The sequence below is a fragment of the Lampetra planeri genome, chromosome 82, assembly GCF_965212315.1.
Source record: "Lampetra planeri chromosome 82, kcLamPlan1.2.h2, whole genome shotgun sequence".
In the NCBI taxonomy this organism is placed as follows: domain Eukaryota; kingdom Metazoa; phylum Chordata; class Hyperoartia; order Petromyzontiformes; family Petromyzontidae; genus Lampetra; species Lampetra planeri.
Window position 1 is genome coordinate 4,217,807 of NC_136186.1, and position 22,242 is coordinate 4,240,048.

Genomic DNA, 22,242 nt, shown 5'->3' on the forward strand with positions numbered 1-22,242 from the left:
GGCTTTGAATGCAGCCACTTTATCTGCCGAATTGAAAAGAGTTGTCGATCTCCCCTGAAATGACACATTGAGTACGTTGAGCAGGCTGAATGTCACACAAGTGAGCAAGTTTTGCGACCCATTCTGTGTCACTGAAATGTGCTGCCAGTGGTGACTGTTTTTTTAAAAGATATCTCTGGAGTGGCTCTCGCAACTCAAAAACTCTGGCCAGTGATCTACCTTTGGAAAGCCATCTCACTTCTGTGTTTTAGAGATGATGTGTGGTGAGCGTGCTGCGCTCCGAACCCGGCGACCCGAGTTTGATTCCCGCTCACGTCCACAACGATTATTTTTACTGGTCCTGGGCTTCCCCTAGGTCGACTCAGCCTCAAACGAGTATCTGATGTGGTGTGTGAACATCGCCACTGGGGAGACAAAGGCGGCCGGGCGTAGTGAATCCAAGTCCCGGGCGAAGCCGGGTAGTCAAGCTAGTCTTCTATGTATAAAAGGAAAATTTGTGAATGTGTTGTCTGTTCAAAATGTTTAGCGTACTTCCCGACATGCAACAAACTTGAAATTTTCCTTGTGGTACTTTGCAAAACGTACACCATGCAAAAATTATAAAAAAAATAAACATTTGTATTTTGGGGGGGGGGGGGGGATGACCATGAAGTGTGTGGCGAGAATCGATATCTGCTGAGCGTTTGTGGTATCGATCAAACTGAATAAGCCGATTCTAAATACATTTACAACCTTCGATTCCTTTGCGCTATCTAAAGAATCAAATCTTGACGGGCGAGCCGCAAGTTTATTTTCTACCGCGCGTTGGGTTTTATTAAAATTTATAAAAAAGAATAAAAATTTGTATTCATTTTATGAATAAGATGAAAATAAATAAAAAATTTCATTTGTATATGTTATGTTTTTAAGTTTTTTGAGAAGTTTTTCAATAAATATTTCCCCCGGGCAACGCCGGGTGCTTCCCGCTAGTACCTAATAAATGAAACTGAAACTATAAACTGGCGGTTAATTAACATAATTTATTCATAAATATCGTTATTTCATTGCTACAAGTTCAACATCCACGCCTCATCACTACACATGAGACCGTCTCATTAACATAATTTATTCAGTTACACCGCTGCTCGTTGGGGGAGGGGATTGTGTGTTCAAGCCCGCTAGTGACGTCATGTCACCGCTTGCTGCCGCGTAACGTCACTTTATAGCGGGAAGCTGATGCACCGCGCGCGCTCTTACAGATCCAAGGTGAGAAGTTTACATCGTGGTTGTTGTTCTTGTCGTGGTGGTTGTTGTTGTTTACCCAGGTAGAGCCTCTCTCCGTCTCTCTCTCGTAGGGATATCAATTGAGTCGCAGCGAGTATGGAATCGATGTCCAGGTTGGAACATTACAACGCGGGGCCTAGCCACGCGGGGCCTTGCCTCCTGCCCTCGCCTGATTGCATTTGCTTTAATCCTCTGCTTAAGTTTAATTCGTCTTCATCTGGCTCACTACTTCATGGGACCTCCTTTCCCAGTAGCAAAATATAAGAAGAGGTTTTTCCCCTTTTCTGACAACTGAAACAGGTGTTAAGATATTCTTGGTTCTTTCGGTAAAGTCACGTAGAAGGGAAATAATAAAGTAATACAATTTATTGCTGTGGATTTCACAGCTGACGATGATTGCTCGTGTTGCAGTCGAAACGTCGTGAGAATTGTTTTATTTTATTGTTTTTCTTCTACGTGACTTTAGGTGTGAAAAACAGCAAGATTTTTTTGGAAATTTGTTGGTAAATTTCTTGCTGTTTTTCACACCTGATTGCTCGTGTTGGAGTCGAATCGTCGTGAGAATTGTTTTTTAAATTGTTTTTCTTCTACGTGACTTTAGGTGTGAAAAACAGGAAGAAATGTTTAGAAAATTTTCTTGCTGTGTTTTTAACACCTGACGATGATTGCTCGTGTTGCAATCGAAACGTCGTGAGAAATTTTAATTGTTTTATATTTTTATTATTTTTTTATTTCGCTTCTACCTGATGACTTTACCAAAAGAACCAAGAATATGAATCCCTGCAGTCAGGAAAGCTTCAAATCTAAATTTAGGTGTTAAGATGTTAAAACTTCGAACTGAAACCTCTTGCAAGGAATCGTGTCTGCATTAACCACAATATACTCGCGATCAATATGCAAACAAAACACATGCTGTGATAATCTGTGCATTGTCTATGAAACTGATTGGTCCACATCAGAGACGGCTTTCTTTCAAGCCTAGTCTCAAACGGTGTTCGACCAGAGGACAGCGCCAAAAGGCGTACACAGCACAAAGACAACGCCACCATCAGAACAATGACGGCTCGGGGTGAGCAGCTACATCATGGGACCTCCTTTCCCAGTAGCAAAATATAAGAAGAGGTTTTACCCCTTTTATTATTTACAGATTTGTACTATTTTTTGTCTTGGGATATTTTTTGTATACGGTTTCTTCGTGTTTATTTCAATTGGTTGGACCATCTCTAGCTCCGCCCACCTACCTTGATGCACCCATCTCAGGCCTATATAAGACCTTGTCTCAGCAGCTTTCTCTCTCACCTGACGACGATTGCTTGTATTGCGATCGAAACATCGGGATCTATTATTTTCTATGTACGCGACTTGACCGAAAGACCCAAAGAGTATTAATTCCTGCAGTCACGAAAGCTTTAAATCAATAAATAACTACGTATTCTTTGGTTCTTTCGAAAGTCACGTTTTAAGATAAAATAATAAATTAAATAATAGCATACGACGTTTCGATTGCAACACAAGCAATCATCATCAGGTATAATGAAATAGCAACAAAATCTAACCAGAAAACTATAGACAGACATATAAGCAGACAGATATCACCAAGATACATAGAGCAACACAGGTACAGAGAGGGGGGATCGTCTCTGTGGGGTGGCCTTAAATAGACAGAGGGGGGCGGAGGCAGAGAGAGGGAGGGGTTAGAGAAAAAATTAACATGTCAATGAGTACGAAGAAACGCGTAGTAGAGTACGCAGGCTTGAACATTTGGAGAGAGGGAGAAAGAACACACTAAATTAAATAACCTAGCAAAATATCGAAATGTTATGTAATACGACACAGAGAGTCGGTCAACACAATTAACGAATAGCCTGGTCGATTACGTATTTCAAAGATTGCTAAGTTAAAATTTAAGTGTGAAAATTCCAAAGAAAGACAAAACATAAAAAACAAGAGGAACGGAGACACACAGAGCAGAACATAAGAACGACAAAAAACGAGTGTAGACAGAAAAAAGTACACTAAATATACAGGCAGAGAGAGAGAGCAAAAAACCCAGAGAGAGAGAAAAAGGTAAACTTAGAACTTGCCCGTAGAAGTGGTTCAATCTTAATTTTGGGTTTTATTGTTCTCTCTCTCTGCCTGTATATTTAGTGTACTTTTTTCTGTCTACGCTCGTTTTTTGTCGTTCTTATGTTCTGCTCTGTCTGTGTGTCTCCGTTCCTTTTGTTTTATGTTTTGCCTTTCTTTGGAATTTTCACACTTAAATTCTAACTTAGCAATCTTTTATGTTGCTATTTCATTATACCTGATGATGATTGCTTGTGTTGCAATCGAAATGTCGTATGCTATTATTTAATTTATTATTTCATCTTTATATGTGACTTTACCGAAAGAACCAAAGAATCATTCCTGCAGTCAAGAAAGCTCCAAAATTAAGATTGAAATAACTACGTAGTTTGAGAAGCTCCCAATGCACCATTGGAACCTCCTTTGCCAGTAGCAAAATATGATAATTGTCTTTTGTACCCTTTAATCTGGCAACAAAACTGACACTTCTTTTTACAAGGAGTCATGTTTGCATTGACCACAATACCTTCGGTCAGAATGCAAACAAAAACACAACTCTGATAATGTATGCACTGTCCTTGAAATTGATTGGTTCACACCCGAGACAGCTTTTCTTAGAGCCTAGTCTCACATGGTGTTGGACCAAAAGGCGCACAACTCAAAGACAATGCACCATCAGAGTATGAGAGCTCGGGGTAAAGCATTTACACCATTGGAACCTCCTTTGCCAGTAGCAAAATATGATAATTGTTTTTTTTACCCTTTTATCTGCCAACAAAACTGACACCCGAGACCATCCTTCTCCCTGCCATACTGGAATCGCACCCGCCCCTCACCCTTCATCCTGCGGATGTTTGACGCACAGGATTGCACCACTTAGCCATCACGCGGCCACCAGGCGCTTGTTGGTGAACACAACCCCTGGGCCTGGCTCTAGGGGTGATATCAATATAGAATATATGTAAGGATGCCCCCCAATAGACTCCCCCTGGAACTCTACCAGACACGTCCCGCTGGGTCGAAGACTCCAGGGCTGGCCCAGGACACGCTGGTGGGACTATGTCGCTCAGCTGGCCTGGGAATGCTTGGGAATTCCCCAGGATGAGCTAGAGTCTGTCGCCAGGAAAAGGGAGGCCTGGACTGCCCTTCTCAGCATGCTGCCACCGCGACCCTCACCAGGACAAGCATTTTTAAATCCTTTATAGTAAGTTCACTTGCTTGCTTGCTTGCGCGCTTACGACCGTGCAAATCTTTCGGTCGTTTTTTAACCCACTTCCCGTGATCCAATCGAGCTGACATTTTCCACACAGACTCGTTGTGTGTGACAATTTCTTTTCGTGAAATTTTTTTTCCAAAATTTTCCACTTTTTAGGAAAAAAATAATTCATATTTAATTTAAAATACCAATGTGATAAAAATGAAACTCTTACTCAAAAAAACAGAAATGAATAATAAAATAAAACCGATGCCACGCATATTAAGGATTTATAGTGAAAAACTTTGTTTTTACGGGTTATTTTTTTAGAAACTAACGAATAAAGCTGTGATTCTTCTTGGCCACAGATATTACTGTGTGGATTCAGAATATGAACTTATTTAAATTACCATCTCTGCTGGCTTATACAATGAAGGCTGGCCTGCCTATGATTCATGCAACCAGACTTTATTGTATTAGAAGCTTACAAATCCTTAAGATATCAATATAGAATATAATCTTGAGTCTCTTTGGCAGGCGATCGGACTGCCGATGACTGGTGCCGGCAGTGTCAAGATTGGCCTCTGTGGAGGAGGTCCGTGAGGTATGCTGCAGGGTAGTTAATATATATTTTCTCTGCAACAACGATGAAGTCGGAAGAGCGACGCCCACATGAATAGGTGGAACGCTGGGTTCATAAAACCCAGCAAGACAGTGGGGAGCACAGCTGGTTCATCTGCCAGTCATCCCTTGACACCTGGATCATTCCCATTACCTGCTGACAAGGAATCCACACTTACATGGCCTTAAATTGCACCTATCATGGCATTAGCACTGAGATAAGGTTACTTGCAATTTGTCATGAATGGTGGATTTTTGTTTATATATGTTAATGATGCATGTGAAATGTATGTATATTTAAGAGTTCTTTGTGGGAAGCTGTGGTGCAGTTATTTCACTGCATTAGGAACTCAACAATTAGTTTGATTATCACCGACATCAAACATAATTGATAAGTGAAAGCTGAACTGCTTGTGGGCCTCTGCTATGTTGATTGATCTTAAATTAATTACATGGTTAAGGGAGGAAGCGTCAATACTGAGCCGATGAAGGCGGCCAGGCATGGTTCTGGACACACCACCACTTTTTACCATGCCAGTGTGTGACAGTGTCAAGTTTGTATTTGCAGTAAATTATATTCACTATTGAACATGGAGGTTAAATCAAAACAATCGTTTATTTTAGTTTCTCTCTGGAACTTTTTGGAAGAATGGAAACAGGAAATTAACAGCACATATGCTGCTGAAGTTAGATCTGTTCATCCAAGCATTCAAGAAAATCTCAGCCTGACTTCACACCTCTAAAGTCACGATTGAACATTTATTTATGCATTTCTGCATAATACAAATAGTATTATTACCAACAGCCTTTGCTATGTGAGCTGAATTTTGCTTGTATAAATACTACTTTTGCAGCCATGCTGCCGAAATTGTGTGCTTGGTGTTTTGGGTTAACATTTATTTTGAAGATGCTAGTGCTTCCAGGCATATTTATAACCTTTTGCCCTCTCATTGTGTGCCTTAACAGCCGGTGTGATGAATTGGGGATAATCCTGAATATATGAATAAATATAGACGTGTAAGTCATGTGTGACTGTATATATTCACTCCTCTGTGCCTCGATACTGATGAAGATGGTGTGGACAATTTTTTTCTGTCTGCAGCTGATGCTTCTTCTGATGCTTCCTCTGCAGAATTGGTCTGATGGAGCAAAGGCACTCAGCGCGGCTCGGTAGACAAAGACAACAATGGGACCAGTATGAAAATAGCATGGATTCTACTGGAAATTTTACACAGGACCAGAGATCTCCAATGGGAGAGAAGGCCTTCAAGTGCAGTGTGTGTGAGATGGCATTTTTAAGTTCATCTTATCTTAAAATACACCAGAGAACACACACAGGAGAGAAACCCTTTAGGTGTAGTGTGTGTGGGAAGGCATTTTCAGATTCATCTGCTTTTAAAAAACACCAGAGAACACACACAGAAGAGAAACCCTTCAGGTGTAGTGTGTGTGGGAAGGCATTTTCATTTTCATCTGCTCTTAAAAAACACCAGAGAACACACACAAGAGCGAAACCCTTCATGTGTAGTATATGTGGGAATGCATTTTCATTTTCATCTGCTCTTAAAATACACCAGAGAACACACACCGTAGAGAAACCCTTCAAGTGCACTGTGTGTGGGAAGGCATTTTCAACTTCATTTTATCTTAAAATACACCAGAGAACACACACAGGAGAGAAACCCTTTAGGTGTAGTGTGTGTGGGAAGGCATTTTCAGATTCATCTGCTTTTAAAAAACACCAGAGAACACACACAGGAGAGAAACCCTTCAGGTGTAGTATATGTGGGAAGGCATTTTCATTTTCATCTGCTCTTAAAATACACCAGAGAACACACACAGGAGAGAAACCCTTCAGGTGTAGTATATGTGGGAAGGCATTTTCATTTTCATCTGCTCTTAAAATACACCAGAGAACACACACCGTAGAGAAACCCTTCAAGTGCACTGTGTGTGGGAAGGCATTGTCAAGTTCATTTTATCTTAAAAAACACCATAGAACACACACAGGAGAGAAAGCCTTCAAGTGCACTGTGTGTGGGAAGGCATTTGCACAGTCACCACAGCTTCATAGCCACCAGAGAACACACACAGGAGAGAAACACTTCAAGTGCACTGTGTGTGGGAAGGCACTTTCAAGTTCATCTTATCTTAAAATACACCAGAGAACACACACAGGAGAGAAACCCTTCAAGTGCACTGTGTGTGAGAAGGCATTTGCATGGACATCAGGTTTACAGATCCACCAGAGAACACACACGGGAGATAATGCCTTCAGGTGTAGTGTGTGTGGGAAGGCATTTTCAAGTTCGTCTTATCTTAAAATACACCAGAGAACACACACAGGAGAGAAACCCTTCAAGTGTAGTGTGTGTGGGAAGGCATTTTCAAGTTCATCTTCTTTTAAAATACACCAGAGAACACACACAGGAGAAAATGCCTTCAAGTGCACTGTGTGTGAGAAGGCATTTTCAAGTTCATGTTATCTTAAAATACACCAGAGAACACACACAGGAGAGAAACCCTTCAATTGTAGTGTGTGTGGGAAGGCATTTTCAAGTTCATCTTATCTTAAAAAACACCAGAGAACACACACAGGAGAGAAACCCTTCAAGTGCACTGTGTGTGGGAAGGCATTTTCACATTCATCAAATCTTAAAATACACCAGAGAACACACACAGGAGAGAAACCTTTCAAGTGCACTCTGTGCGGGAAGGCGTTTGCACAGTCACAACAGCTTCATAGACACCAGAGAACACACAGGCATCAGAAGACCCCCAAGGAGTGTAGTCTGAAATCGACTTGTGAAAGTCAAAGTGCTGCAATGAGCCCATCCCTCCTGAAAAAAGTACCAGAAGTAAATTCCAGCTTGGACACTATGAAATGTATCAAGGTGAAATTTGAAGAGGCGACGGTGAAGAGCGAAGAAGTGACAGTGAAGAGCGAAGAAGTGAAGGTCAAATGTGAAGATGAACATTCAACTCCAAAATCGGACCTTCACATCAATGGAGGCAACGTGAAGCAGGAGGAGAATTCTGACTGTGAGGCAGAGCGAGGCAACTCCCAGCAGTTTGTGGAAGTGGAGGTGTGGGTGGACTTCTTAGACAATACAAAGTCAAATGGAGAACCTGTAGATGTATAAGCTTGAGACAATGCAGCTCCAATAGATTCACATTTGTCACAGGCCTTTATTGAAAAGAACGTTAAGTTGAACACTCCATTCCTAGGTTCAACCTGCAGAGTAAGAGCGGTCAGTATTTGCGGACCTGTGAGTGGGGTAGATCTCTAACTAGGAGCGAGAGCCAATAAGCTCCCAAGCATTCACTATGTTATAATAATATTAGCATTTATATGGTGCTTACTTAATCGCCTCAACAACTCGGAGTTTTGTATCATATCTCATCACAAACACTCGAAGAGCACGCCTTTTGGAGTCCTCTAGGTTAACACCGTTTGATACCAGGCTTGAAAGAAAGCTGTCTCTGGTGTGGACCAATCAGTTTCAAAGACAATGTATATGTTGTTTCCTATGACTAACCACATGGTGATTCGAGGGGAGATAATTTCACGTAAAAACAGAGGCACGACCCATTCATCGAGACTACTGCAAGTTACAGAAGACTACAAGCGACAGAGAGTACTGTGACGGGCAGACTCCGGGGCATGGCCTCGAGATCAACAATGGGTATTGTGTCTCGCAGAGAAGAGGGGGCGAGGTGATGCTCGGTGCTGAGTTCGGCATGGACCGACAGAGTATCGCTGAGAGTTTTATTCTACATTTATCCTGATGTTTTGAGTCGCTTGCAAAGTCAAGGATTGCGATAAGTTGTATTGTACTAAGCTTTCACAGTTGTTTAAGATGTGTGCAAATACAATTTACAAGTTTTGAGAGTGAGTTCCAGCTCCCACGAGCAGCTGCGATCGGCAGGCTCCGGGGAACCTGCCCCCGTGACTGGCACATCGTCAACGAGCTGCAGAAGCCACGAGTCTACGAAATCAACACAAAGAGTTACTTACTGCAAGCAGCAAGCTCTGGGGTGGGAATTCTGCAATCAACCAAGGATGAGGCTTGCCGAGTAGCAATTGGTCACTGAGTACGAGCTCGGCGCTGACAGAAGAAGTATCGCTCAAAGTTATTCTACACTGAGTGCCAGCTCCCACGAGCAGCTGCAGCCCGAGAGATAGAGTGTCGAGTAACGACGAGCAATCAACCGGGAGAAAGGGTGAAAGTCCAATTATCGACCAAGCCGGCATCGTAGAGAACCAGCTGCACGCGCAACCAGGCATCGCCAGAGAGCACGGATCCGGAGAGAGAGCGCAGCAGCGCCACCGAGCAAGGGTGTCAGCTGCCAGCAGACGAGCGGCGAGCGCTGTCGAGCACCTTCAAAGACAAGCATCGTGCCGACTCAGCTCATCCAGCAGGGGAAAGAGCCTGACCAGCCGCCCGTGAGGAAGAGGAGAGCGCCGTGTGGGTTCGACCTACACACACCGACCAGCACCAGCTGTGAACCAAGACAAGAGTGAGGAACGGCGACTAGCAGACGAGCTGCGGGCGCTATCTGACGACGGAATCATCGCGCACCGTCGACGTCGAGCGTCGTGCCGACTCTTCATCCAGCAGTGGGCAGCAGCTCCAGCTGCCGCCGAGCGAGAGAGAGAGCGAGGAAGCTGTGTATATGACCCTCCCCCACACTCGCATACCACGTATCATCCAGCGTCTACCTGACGCATAGAATTGATCAAGGAGACAAAACCACCAAACACACACGTACCGCACATACCGAGACGTTATAATAAGAATAATGATAAAAGTGTGTCAAGTATTAGCTGATAGTGAAGAACATTGCTGCCCATTGAGTCACGTGGATACGGTCATTTAGAAGTATTTTAGTCGTTCTTTTTGTTAATTTTAACTGTACCGATGAATTCATTGACGAAACTAAACATTTAGAAGCCTACATTACGAAACCACACACTCACAGGGAGACTATTGTGTTGAAATATTTATTTTGATCACAGAATCTTGCCCGCGAATTTATTGAAGCCTTAGCCATTTGATAAGCATTTGCTGAAGCAGGCACACTGTCGAACACCATTGTTCCAAGACGTTTAGTTAATTACATAATCTACCAATTAATTAATTGAGGTCTACTTTTGCATTCGGGACATGTTTTTTTATTGCTGTTCGTATGAATATCGTCACATTTACTTTTACGGACTTTTTCCTATCGCCGTATATGCTCGCGTTACTCTGAGAAATTAACCGATTGCTCTGTTACCCAGTTTAACAACGTCATCATTGAGGGTTATATGTACGGATCAATGAGGAGCACATCTCCAGGAGTACTGTGTTGACAATTCCAAGCATAAGAGTTCGCATATTAGAGTGTTATGTTTTTGTTTATAAATTAAAGTTGCTAAACACAGAAGTGTCTGAGTGGTTCCTTCCTAAGTTCATGCATAATGAACTTAATTATAAGAACTGTATCCTTCGGCGAGATCTGAATTCTGAGACCTGATAGAATTACACTAAAACATAATCAGTAAAAGTTACAGCGAGAATCTTTGTATTATCACGATTAGTTAGAAGACATTTTTTTCACGGACCAGCGGGGGGGGGGGGGGGGATGGTTTCCTGATGATTCAAGCGCATTATATTTATTGTGCACTTTATTTATATTATTACATTGTAATATGAAATAATGATACAACTCGCCATAATGCAGAATCAATGGGAGCTAGCCCTCGCCAAGGTAAGGTAAAAGTTAAACGGTAAAAAAAAGACTACCTTTACCTTACCTTTTACCTTACCACAATACAATCGCTCTCCCCTACCTTTTACCCTTTAGCAGGTAAGGTAAAAGGTAAAAAGAAACGAGCCTACCTTTACCCTACCTTTTACCCTTATCCCATACAAATTTCCCGATTACAGGGAAATTACTGGGGTACAACACATGACAAAGGTGTATAACGATAAATGCTAGGTAGAGCGCTTTATTCATATAGAATATTCTCGAATCGGGCGTTGAGGCTGTCGACGACAACGTCCTCCATAACCCAGTCGTCTTGGTCGATGGCGATCTCATCAACAACCTGATCAAGTTCGTCATTGCCATCGTCCTCGGACGAACGACAGGCAATAAGATCCCGCGCCGATCCAGCCCAGTTATACGGAACCTTCAGGCAGCCGACGCTGACGTTCCGAGCTCGCTGCCTGGGGCGAGCACGTTGTGCTTCTTGAGGTGGGCTTTCCACCCCGACGAGTTCGTGTGGGTGGAAAACCACTTGCGTGTGCTCCCACGGGAGCGCATGCCGCTGCCTTTTTCGATTGCTGTTCGCAGCAATCCCAAAAATGCCATTGCTGTTATCCTCGACCTCATCCTCTAGTACCTCTACCTCAAGAACGTGGACCGTCCCCATCTGGTCCGACATCAATTATCGCAAATTAAAATAGAGGCCACGGACTGTGCCACGGAGCTTTTAGCGGTAAACAAGGTACTGTAGTTACCGGGTAATTATTCGCGCTACCTTTACCCTACCGGGTAATTCTTCTGAGCTACCTTTAACCTACCCTTACCTTACCCCTTGGCATGTCGAAACCTTTACCTTTTTACCTGGTAAAAAAGGTAATTTACCTTACCTTGCCGAGGCCTAGTGGGAGCCCTGAGCTCGTTTTCCTGTAACGAGATGGTCCCATCTGGGGGTGATGGGAGACCGTGACACCCGAATTGTGTTGCCTATGTCCAGTCTGCTACCATATTCTCGTTTTGGTTGCTGTCACTGCAGAAATCCCTGCTTCACAAAGATAGGACGTTGGAAATGGAAGCAGGCTTTTCTGTGCTTTTGTGGCAATCTCAGGATATTCCGCCTTGACTTTAATCCAGAACGTATCGAGATTTGAAGTTGTCTCAAACATACTTTTAAGGCCACCTTCATTTGCGATCTCAAGCAGTTGATCCTCTTCTAGCACAGACAAAGTCGATTCACCTGGCTTATTCACAAATGGGTCGCGGGTCCATTCCTTCCCAGTTCGGGGGTCTTTTGTGGTTGGGAAGTAAAGCTCAAACTCTTTTAAAAGCTGAGATAGGTTTTAATGCACCAGCTGGGAGAAAGGCCCTGGCTCAGTCTCTTTCAAAATCTCTGCTAGTGTTTGAAACATGTCAAAAGTTCCAATGTTCACTCGTCGCCCCCATAATTCCAGTTTGGCTTTGAATGCAGCCACTTTATCTGCCGAATTGAACAGAGTTGTCGATCTCTCCTGAAATGACAGATTGAGTACGTTGAGCAGGCTGAATATGTCACAAGTGAACAAGTTTTGCGACCCATTCTGTGTCACTGAAATATGCTGCCAGTGTTGACTGTTTTTCTAAAGATATCTCTGGAGTGGCTCTCGCAACTCAAAAACTCTGGCCAGTGATCTACCTTTAGAAAGCCATCTCACTTCTGTGTGTTTTAGAGATGATGTGTGGTGAGCGCGCTGCGCTACGAACCTGGCGACCCGAGTTCTATTCCCGCTCACGGCCACCACGATTATTTTTACTGGTCCTGGGCTTCCCCTAGGTCGACTCAGCCTCAAACGAGTAACTGATGTGGTGTGTGAACATCGCCACTGGGGAGACAAAGGCGGCAGGGCGTGGTGAATCCAAGTCCCGGGCGAAGCCGGGTAGTCAAGCTAGTCTTCTATATATAAAAGGAAAATTTGTGAATGTGTTGTCTGTTCAAAATGTTTAGCGTACTTCCCGACATGCAACAAACTTGAAATTTTCCATGTGGTACTTTGCAAAATGTACACAATGCAAAAATTATAAAAAATAAACATTTGTATTTTGGGGGGGGGGGGGGGGAATGACCATGAAGTGTGTGGCGAGAATCGATATCTGCTGGGCGTTTGTGGTATCGATCAAACGGAATAAGCCGATTTTAAATACATTTACAACCTTCGATTCCTTTGCGCTATCTAAAGAATCAAATCTTGACGGGCGAGCCGCAAGTTTATTTTCCACCGCGCGTTGGGTTTTATTTAAATTTATAAAAAAAATTATACAAATTTGTATAAATTTTATGAATAAGATGAAAATCACATTTTTTTTCATTTGTATATGTTATGTTTTTAAGTTTTTTGAGAAGTTTTTCAATAAATGTTTCCCCCGGGCAACGCCGGGTGCTTCCCGCTAGTACCTAATAAATGAAACTGAAACTATGAACTGGCGGTTCATTAACATAATGTATTCAGTTACACCGCCGCTCGTTGGGGGAGGGGATTGTGTTCAAGCCCGCCAGTGACGTCATGTCACCGCTTGTTGCCGCGTGACGTCACTTTATAGCGGGAAGCTGCTGCACCGCGCGCGCTATTACAGATCCAAGGTGAGACGTTAACATCGTGGTTGTTGTTGTCGTGGTGGTTGTTGTTGTTTACCCAGGTAGAGCCTCTCTCCGTCTCTCGTAGGGATATCAATTGAGTAGCAGCGAGTATGGAATTGATGTCCAGGTTGGAACTTTACAACGCGGGGCCTAGCCACGCGGGGCCTTGCCTCCTGCCCTCGCCTGATTGCATTTGCTTTGATCCTCTGCTTAAGTTTAATTCGTCTTCATCTGGCTCACTACTTCATGCGACCTCCTTTGCCAGTAGCAACATAGAAGAGGTTTTTCCCCTTCTCTGGCAACAAAATAGGTGTTAAGATATTATTGGTTCTTTCGGTAAAGTCACGGAGAAGGAAAATAATAAAGTAATACGTGTTGTAGTCGAAATGTGATAATTTTTTATTTTTTTTTCTTCTACGTGACTTTAGGTGTGAAAAACAGCAAGAAATGTATTGAAAATTTTGGAAAATTGTCTTGCTGTGTTTTTTACACCTGACTATGATTGCTCGTGTTGCAGTCAAAACGTCGTGAGAATTTTTTTTCTTTTATTAAGTTTTTCTTCTACGTGACTTTAGGGATGAAAAACAGTGAGAAAATTTAGGAATTTTTTTTCAAATTTTCTTGCTGTGTTTTTCACACCCTGATGATTGCTCGTGTTGCAGTCGAAACGTGAAACATGTTTTTATTGGAACCTCCTTTGCCACTAGCAAAATATAATAATTGGGTTTTTACTCTTTTATCTGGCAACACAACTGACACCTTTTTTTCAAGGAGTCATGTTTGCATTGACCACAATACCTGCGGTCAGAATGCAAACAAAAAACATAACTCTGATAATGTATGCACTGTCCTTGAAATTTATTGGGCCACACCCGAGACAGCTTTTCTTAGAGCCTAGTCTCACATGATGTTGGACCAGATGACGCCAAAAGGTGTACAACTCAAAGACAAGCACCATCAGAGTAGTTGAGCTCGGGGTAAGCATTTACACCATTGGAACCTCCTTTGCCAGTAGCAAAATATGATAATAGTTTTTTTACCCATTTATCTGGCAACAAAACTGATACCTGAGACCATCCTCCCTGCCATACTGGAATCGCACCCGCTCCTCATCCTTCATCCTGCGGATGTTTGACGCACAGCATTGCACCCCTTAGCCATCACGCGGCCACGAGGTGCTTGTTGGTGAACACAACCCCTGGGCCTGGCTCTAGGGGTGATATCAATATAGAACATATGTAAGGATGCCCCCCAAAAGACTCCCCCTTGAACTCTACCAGACACGTCCCACTGTTAGTAGGTTTTTACCCTTTTAAACTGGTACAAAACTGACACCTTTACCAGTTTAAAAGGGTAAAAACCTACTACTATATTTTTCCACTGGTAAAAGAGATCTCATAGTGTATACGTCCCACTGGGTCAAAGACCCCAGGGCTGGCCCAGGACACGCTGGCGGGACAATGTCACTCGGCTGGCCTGGGAATGCTTGGGAATTCCCCAGGAGGAGCTATAGTCTGTCGCCAGGGAAAGGGAGGCCTGGACTGCCCTTCTCAGCATGCTGCCACCGCGACCCTCACCAGGACAAGCATTTTTAGAAACTAACGAATAAAGCTGTGATTCTTCTTGGCCACAGATATTACTCTGTGGTTCAGAATATGAACTGATTTAAATTACCATCTCTGCTGGCTTATACAATGAAGGCTGGCCTGCCTATGATTCATCCTCGATGCAACCAGACTATATTGTATTAGAAGCTTACAGATCCTTAAGATATCATTTTAGAATATAATCTAGAGTCTTTTGGCAGGCGATTGGACCTGCCAATGACTGGTGCCGGCAGTGTCAAGATTGGCCTCTGTGAAGGAGGTCCGTGAGGTATGCTGCAGGGCAGTTAATAGATATTTTCTCTGCAACAACGATGCGGTCGGAAGAGCGACGCCATCATGAATACGTGGTACGCTGGGTTCCTAAAACCCAGCAAGACAGTGGGGAGCACAGCTGGTTCATCTGCCAGTCATCCCTTGACACCTGGATCATTCCCATTACCTGCTGACAAGGAATCCACACTTACATGGCCTTAAATTTCACCTATCATGGCATTAGCACTGGGATAAGGTTACTTGCAATTCGTCATGAATGGTGGATTTTTGTTTATATATGTTAATGATGCATGTGAAATGTATGTGTATTTAAGAGTTTATCTTTGTGGGGAGCTGTGGTGCAGTTATTTCACTGCATTAGGAACTCAACAATTAGTTTGATTATCACCGACATCAAACATGATTGATAAGTGAAAGCTGAACTGCTTGTGGGTCTCTGCTATGTTGATTGATCTTAAATTAATTACATGGTGAAGGGAGGAAGCGTCAATACTGAGCCGATGAAGGCGGCCAGGCATGGTTCTGGACACACCACCACTTTTTACCATGCCAGTGTGTGACAGTGTCAAGTTTGTATTTGCAGTAAATTATATTCACTATTGAACATGGAGGTTAAATCAAAACAATCGTTTATATAAGTTTCTCTCTGGAACTTATGCTGCTGAAGTTAGATCTGTTCATCCAAGCATTCAAGAAAATCTGAGCCTGACTTCACACCTCTAAAGTCACGATTGAAAATTTATTTATGCATTTCTGCATAATACAAATAGCATTATTCCCAAAAGCCTTTCCTATATGAGCTGAATTTTGCTTTTATAAATACTACTTTTGCAGCCAGGCAGCCTAAATTGTGTGCTTGGTGTTTTGGGTTAACATTTATTTTGAAGATACTAGGGCTTCCAGGCATATTCATAACCTTTTGCCCTCTCTTTGTGTGCCTTAACAGCCCGTGTGATGAATTGGGGATGATCTTGAAGATATGGATAAATATAGACGTGTAAGTCATGTGTGACTGTGTATATATTCATTCCTCTTTGCCTCGATACTCATGAAGATGGTGTGGACATTTTTTTCTGTCTGCAGCTGATGCTTCTTCTGATGCTTCCTCTGCAGAATTGGTCTGATGGAGCAAAGGCACTCAGCGCGGCTCAGTAGAAAAAGACAACAATGGGACCAGTATGCAAAAAGCATGGATTGCACTGGAAATTTTACACAGGACCAGAGATCTCCAACGGGAGAGAAACCCTTCAAGTGCACTGTCTGTGGGAAGGCATTTAAAGATTCATCTTATCTTAAAATACACCAGAGAACACACACAGGAGAGAACCCCTTCAAGTGCAGTGTGTGTGAGAAGGCATTTTGAAGTTCATCTTATCTTAAAAAACACCAGAGAATACACACAGGAGAGAAACCCTGCACGTGCACTGTGTGTGGGAAGGCATTGTCAAGTTCATCTTATCTTAAAATACACCAGAGAACTCACACAGGTGAGAAACCCTTCAAGTGCACTGTGTGTTGGAAGGCATTTTCAAGTTCATCTGATCTTAAAATACACCAGAGAACACACACAGGAGATAAACCCTTCAAGTGCAGTGTGTGTGAGATGGCATTTTCACAGTCATCTAGTCTTAAAATCCACCAGAGAATGCACACAGGAGAGAAACCCTTCAAGTGCACTGTGTGTGGGAAGGCATTTTCAAGTTCATCAAATCTTAAAGAACACCAGAGAACACACACAGGAGAGAACCCCTTCAAGTGCAGTGTGTGTGAGAAGGCATTTTCAAGTTCATCAAATCTTAAAAAACACCAGAGAACACACACAGGAGAGAAACTCTTCAAGTGCACTGTGTGTGAGAAGGCATTTACATGGTCATCAGGTTTTCAGATCCACCAGAGAACACACACAGGAGAGAAACCCTTCAGGTGTAGTGTGTGTGGGAAGGCATCTTCAAGTTCGTCTTATCTTAAAATCCACCAGAGAATACACACAGGAGATGAACCCTTCAAGTGCAGTGTGTGTGGGAAGGCATTTTCAAATTTTTATTATAATAAAATACACCAGAGAATACACACAGGAGAGAAACCCTTCAAGTGCACTATGTGCGGGAAGGCGTTTGCACATTCAACGCAGCTTCATAGACACCAGAGAACGCACAAAGGAGAGAACCCCTTCAAGTGCAGTGTGTGTGAGATGGCATTTTCACAATCATCACATCTTAAAATGCACCAGAGAATGCACACAGGAGAGAAGCCCTTTAAGTGCAGTGTGTGTGGGAAGGCATTTTCAAGTTCGTCTTATCTTAAAATACACCAGAGAATACACACAGGAGATAAACCCTTCAAGTGCAGTGTTTGTGAGATGGCATTTTCACAGTCATCTAATCTTAAAATCCACCAGAGAACGCACAAAGGAGAGAACCCCTTCAAGTGCAGTGTGTGTGGGAAGGCATTTGCAAGTTCATATTATCTTAAAATACACCAGAGAACACACACAGGAGAAAACCTATTCCAGTGCACTCTGTGTGGGAAGGCGTTTGCACAGTCACCACAGCTTCATAGCCACCAGAGAACACACAGGCATCAGAAGACCCCCAAGGAGTGTAGTCTGAAATCGACTTGTGAAAGTCAGAGTGCTGCAATGAGCCCATCCCTCCTGAAAAAAGAACCTGAAGTAAATTCCAGCTTGGACACTATGAAATATATCCAGGTGAAATGTGAAGAGGCGACAGTGAAGAGCCAAGAAGTGACAGTGAAGAGCGAAGAAGTGAAGGTAAAATGTTAAGATGAACATTCAACTCCAAAATCGGACCTTCACATCAATGGAGGCAATGTAAAGCAGCAGGAGAATTCTGACTGTGAGGCAGAACGAGGCAACTCCCAGCAGTTTGTGGAAGTGGAGGTGTGGGTGGACTTCTTAGACAATACAAAGTCAAATGGAGAACCTGTAGATGTGTAAGATTAAGACAATGAAGCTCCAATAGATTCACATTTGTCACAGGCCTTTAAGAAGTTGAACACTCCATTCCTAGGTTCAACCTGCAGAGTAAGAGCGGTCAGTATTTGCGGACCTGTGGGTTGGGTAGATCTCTAACTAGGAGCGAGAGCCAATAAGCTCCCAAGCATTCACTATATTATAATAATATAATGTTGCTTGCTTAATTGCCTCAGCAACTCGGAGTTTGGTATCATCTCATCACAAACACTCAAAGAGCACGCCTATTGGCGTCCTCTGGATTAACACCGTTTGATACTAGGCTCGAAAGAAAGCTGTCTCTGGTGTGGACCAATCAGTTTCAAAGACAATGCATATGTTGTGTCCTTATGACTAACCACACGGCGATCCGAGGGGAGAGAATTTCACGTAAAAACAGAGGCATGACCCATACATCGAGACTACTGCGAGTTACAGAAGACTACAAGCGACAGAGAGTACTGCGACGGGCAGACTCTGGGGCATGGCCTCGAGATCAACAATGGGTGTTGTGTCTCGCAGAGAAGAGGGGCGAGGTAATGCTCTGTGCTGAGTTCGGCATGGACCGACAGAGTATCGCTGAGTTTTATTCTACCTTTCTCCTGATGTTTTGAGTTGCTTGCAAAGTCAAGGATTGCGATAATTTGTATTGTAATAAGCCTTCACAGTTTTTAAGAGGTGTGCGAATACAATTCAAAAGTTTTGAGAGAGAGTTCCAGCTCCCATGAGCAGCTGCGATCGGCAGGCTCCGGGGAACCTGCCCCCGTGACTGGCACATCGTCAACGAGCTGCACCAGCAGAAGCCACGAGTCTACGAAATCAACGCAAAGAGTTGACTTACTGCAAGCTGCAAGCTCTGGGGTGGGACTCTGCAATCAACCAAGGATGAAGAGGCTTGCCAAGTAGCAATTGGTCACCGAGTACGAGCTCGGCGCTGACAGAAGAAGTATCGCTCAAAGTTATTCTACACTGAGTGCCAGCTCCCACGAGCAGCTGCAGCCCGAGAGATAGAGTGTCGAGCAACGACGAGTAATCAACCGGGAGAAAGGGTGAAAGTCCAATTATCGACCAAGCCGGCATCGTAGAGAACCAGCTGCACACGCAACCAGGCATCGCCAGAGAGCACGGATCCGGAGAGAGAGCGCAGCAGCGCCATCGAGCAAGGGTGTCAGCTGCCAGCAGGCAAGCGGGGAGCGCTGTCGAGCACCTTCAAAGACAAGCATCATGCCGACTCAGCTCATCCAGCAGGGGAAAGAGCCTGACCAGCCGCCCATGAGGAAGAGGAGAGCGCCGTGGGTTCGACCTACACACACCGACCAGCACCAGCTGTGAACCAAGACAAGAGTGAGGAACGGCGACTAGCAGACGAGCTGCGGGCGCTATCTGACGACGGAATCATCGCGCACCGTCGACGTCGAGCGTCGTGCCTACTCTTCATCCAGCAGTGGGCAGCAGCTCCAGCTGCCGCCGAGCGAGAGAGAGAGCGAGGAAGCTGTGTATATGACCCTCCCCCACACTCGCATACCACGTATCATCCAGCGTCTACCTGACGCGTAGAATTGATCAAGGAGACAAAACCACCAAACACACATACCGCACATACCGAGACATAATAATAAGAATAATGATAAAAGTGTGTCAAGTATTAGCTGATAGTGAAGAACATTGCTGCCCATTGAGTCACGTGGATACGGTCGTTGAGAAGTTTTTTAGTCGTTCTTTTTGTTAATTTTAACTGTACCGATGAATTCATTGACGAAACTAAACGTTTAGAAACCTACGTTACGAATCCACACACTCACAGAGAGACTATTGTGTTGAAATCTTTCATTTTGATCACCGAATTTTGCCCGCGATTTTATTGAAGCCTTAGCCAATTGATACGCATTTGCTGAAGCAGGCACACTGCCGCACACCATTGTTCCAAGACATTTAGTTAATTACATAATCTACCAATGAATTCATTAAGGTCTACTTTTGCATTCGGGACATGTTTCTTTATTGCCGTTCGTATGAATATCGTCACATTATTTTAAATGACTTTTCCTATGCTCGCGTTACTCTGAGGAATTAACCGATTGCTCTGTTACCCAGTTTAACACCGTAATCATTGAGGGTAAATGTACGGATCAATGAGGAGCACATCTCCAGGAGTACAGTGTTGACAATTCCAAGCATAAGAGTTCGCATATTAGAGTGTTATGTTTTTGTTTAGAAATTAAAGTTGCTTAACACAGAAGTGTCTGAGTGGTTCCTTCCTAAGTTCATGCATAATGATTTTAATTGTAAGAACTGTATCCTTCGGCGAGATCTGAATTACACTAAAACATAATCAGTAAAAGTTAAAGCGAGAATCTTTGTGTTATCACGATTAGTAAGAAGACGATTTTTTCACGGACCAGCGGGTGGGTGCAGGGATGGTTTCATGATGATTCAAGAACATATTTATTGAGCACTTTATTTATATTATTATTACATTGTAATATGAAATAATTATACAACTCGCCATAATGCAGAATCAGTGGGAGCCCTGAGCTTGTTTTCCTGTAACTAGATGGTCCCATCTAGGGGTGATGGGAGACGGTGACACCCGAAGTGTGTTGCTTATGTCCAGTCTACTCCATAATCTCGTTTTGGTTGCTGTCACTGCAGAAAACCCTGCTTCACAAAGATAGGATGTTGGAAATGGAAGCAGGCTTTTCAGTGCTTTTGTGACAATCTCAGGATATTCCGCCTTGACTTTAATCCAGAACGTATAGAGATTTGAAGTTGTCTCAAACATACTTTAAAGGCCACCTTCATTTGCGATATCAAGCAGTTGATCCTCTTCTATCACAGACAGTCAATTCACCTGGCTTATTCACAAATGGGTCGCGGGTCTATTCCCAGTTCGGGGGTCTTTTGTGGTTGGGAAGTCACGCTCAAACTCTTTTAAAAGCTGAGATAGGTTTTAATGCACCAGCTGGGAGAACGGCTCTGGCTCAGTCTCTTTCAAAATCTCTGCTAGTGTTTGAAACTTGCCAAAAGTTCCAATGTTCACTCGTTGCCCCCATAATTCCAGTTTGGCTTTGAATGCAGCCACTTTATCTGCCGAATTGGACAGAGTTGTCGATCTCCCCTGACATGACAGATTGAGTACGTTGAGCAGGCTGAATATGTCACAAGTGAGCAAGTTTTGCGACCCATTCTGTGTCTCTGAAATGTGCTGCCAGTGGTGACTGTTTTTCTTAAAGATATCTCTGGAGTGGCTCTCGCAACTCAAAAACTCTGGCCAGTGATCTACCTTTAGAAAGCCATCTCACTTCTGTGTGTTTTAGAGATGGTGTGTGGTGAGCGTGCTGCGCTCCGAACCCGGCGACTCGAGTTTGATTCCCGCTCACGGCCACAACGATTATTTTTACTGGTCCTGGGCTTCCCCTAGGTCGACTCAGCCTCAAACGAGTAACTGATGTGGTGTGTGAACATCGCTACTGGGGAGACAAAGGCGGCAGGGCGTGGTGAATCCAAGTCCCGGGCGAAGCCGGGTAGTCAAGCTAGTCTTCTATATATAAAAGGAACATTTGTGAATGTGTTGTCTGTTTAAAATGTTTAGCGTACTTCCCGACATGCAACAAACTTGAAATTTTCCATGTGGTACTTTGCAAAATGTACACCATGCAAAAATTATAAAAAAATAAACATTTGTATTTTGGGGGGGGTGGGGGGGAATGACCATGAAGTGTGTGGCGAGAATCGATATCTTCTGAGCGTTTGTGGTATCGATCAAACGGAATAAGCCGATTCTAAATACATTTACAACCTTCGATTCCTTTGCGCTATCTAAAGAATCAAATCTTGACGGGCGAGCCGCAAGTTTATTTTCCACCGCGCGTTGGGTTTTATTTAA

The 22,242-nt window shown here is 43.5% G+C and overlaps 1 pseudogene across 1 annotated transcript; it reads left to right on the plus strand.

The window, feature by feature from the left end:
* Window positions 1-1,835: 1,835 nt before the first annotated feature.
* Window positions 1,836-20,595, plus strand: LOC144738437 (uncharacterized; annotated as a pseudogene). The gene is made up of 2 exons (XR_013589264.1): window positions 1,836-7,907; window positions 16,610-20,595. The product of XR_013589264.1 is annotated as an uncharacterized LOC144738437 (transcript).
* The last annotated feature ends 1,647 nt before the right edge of the window (window positions 20,596-22,242 follow it).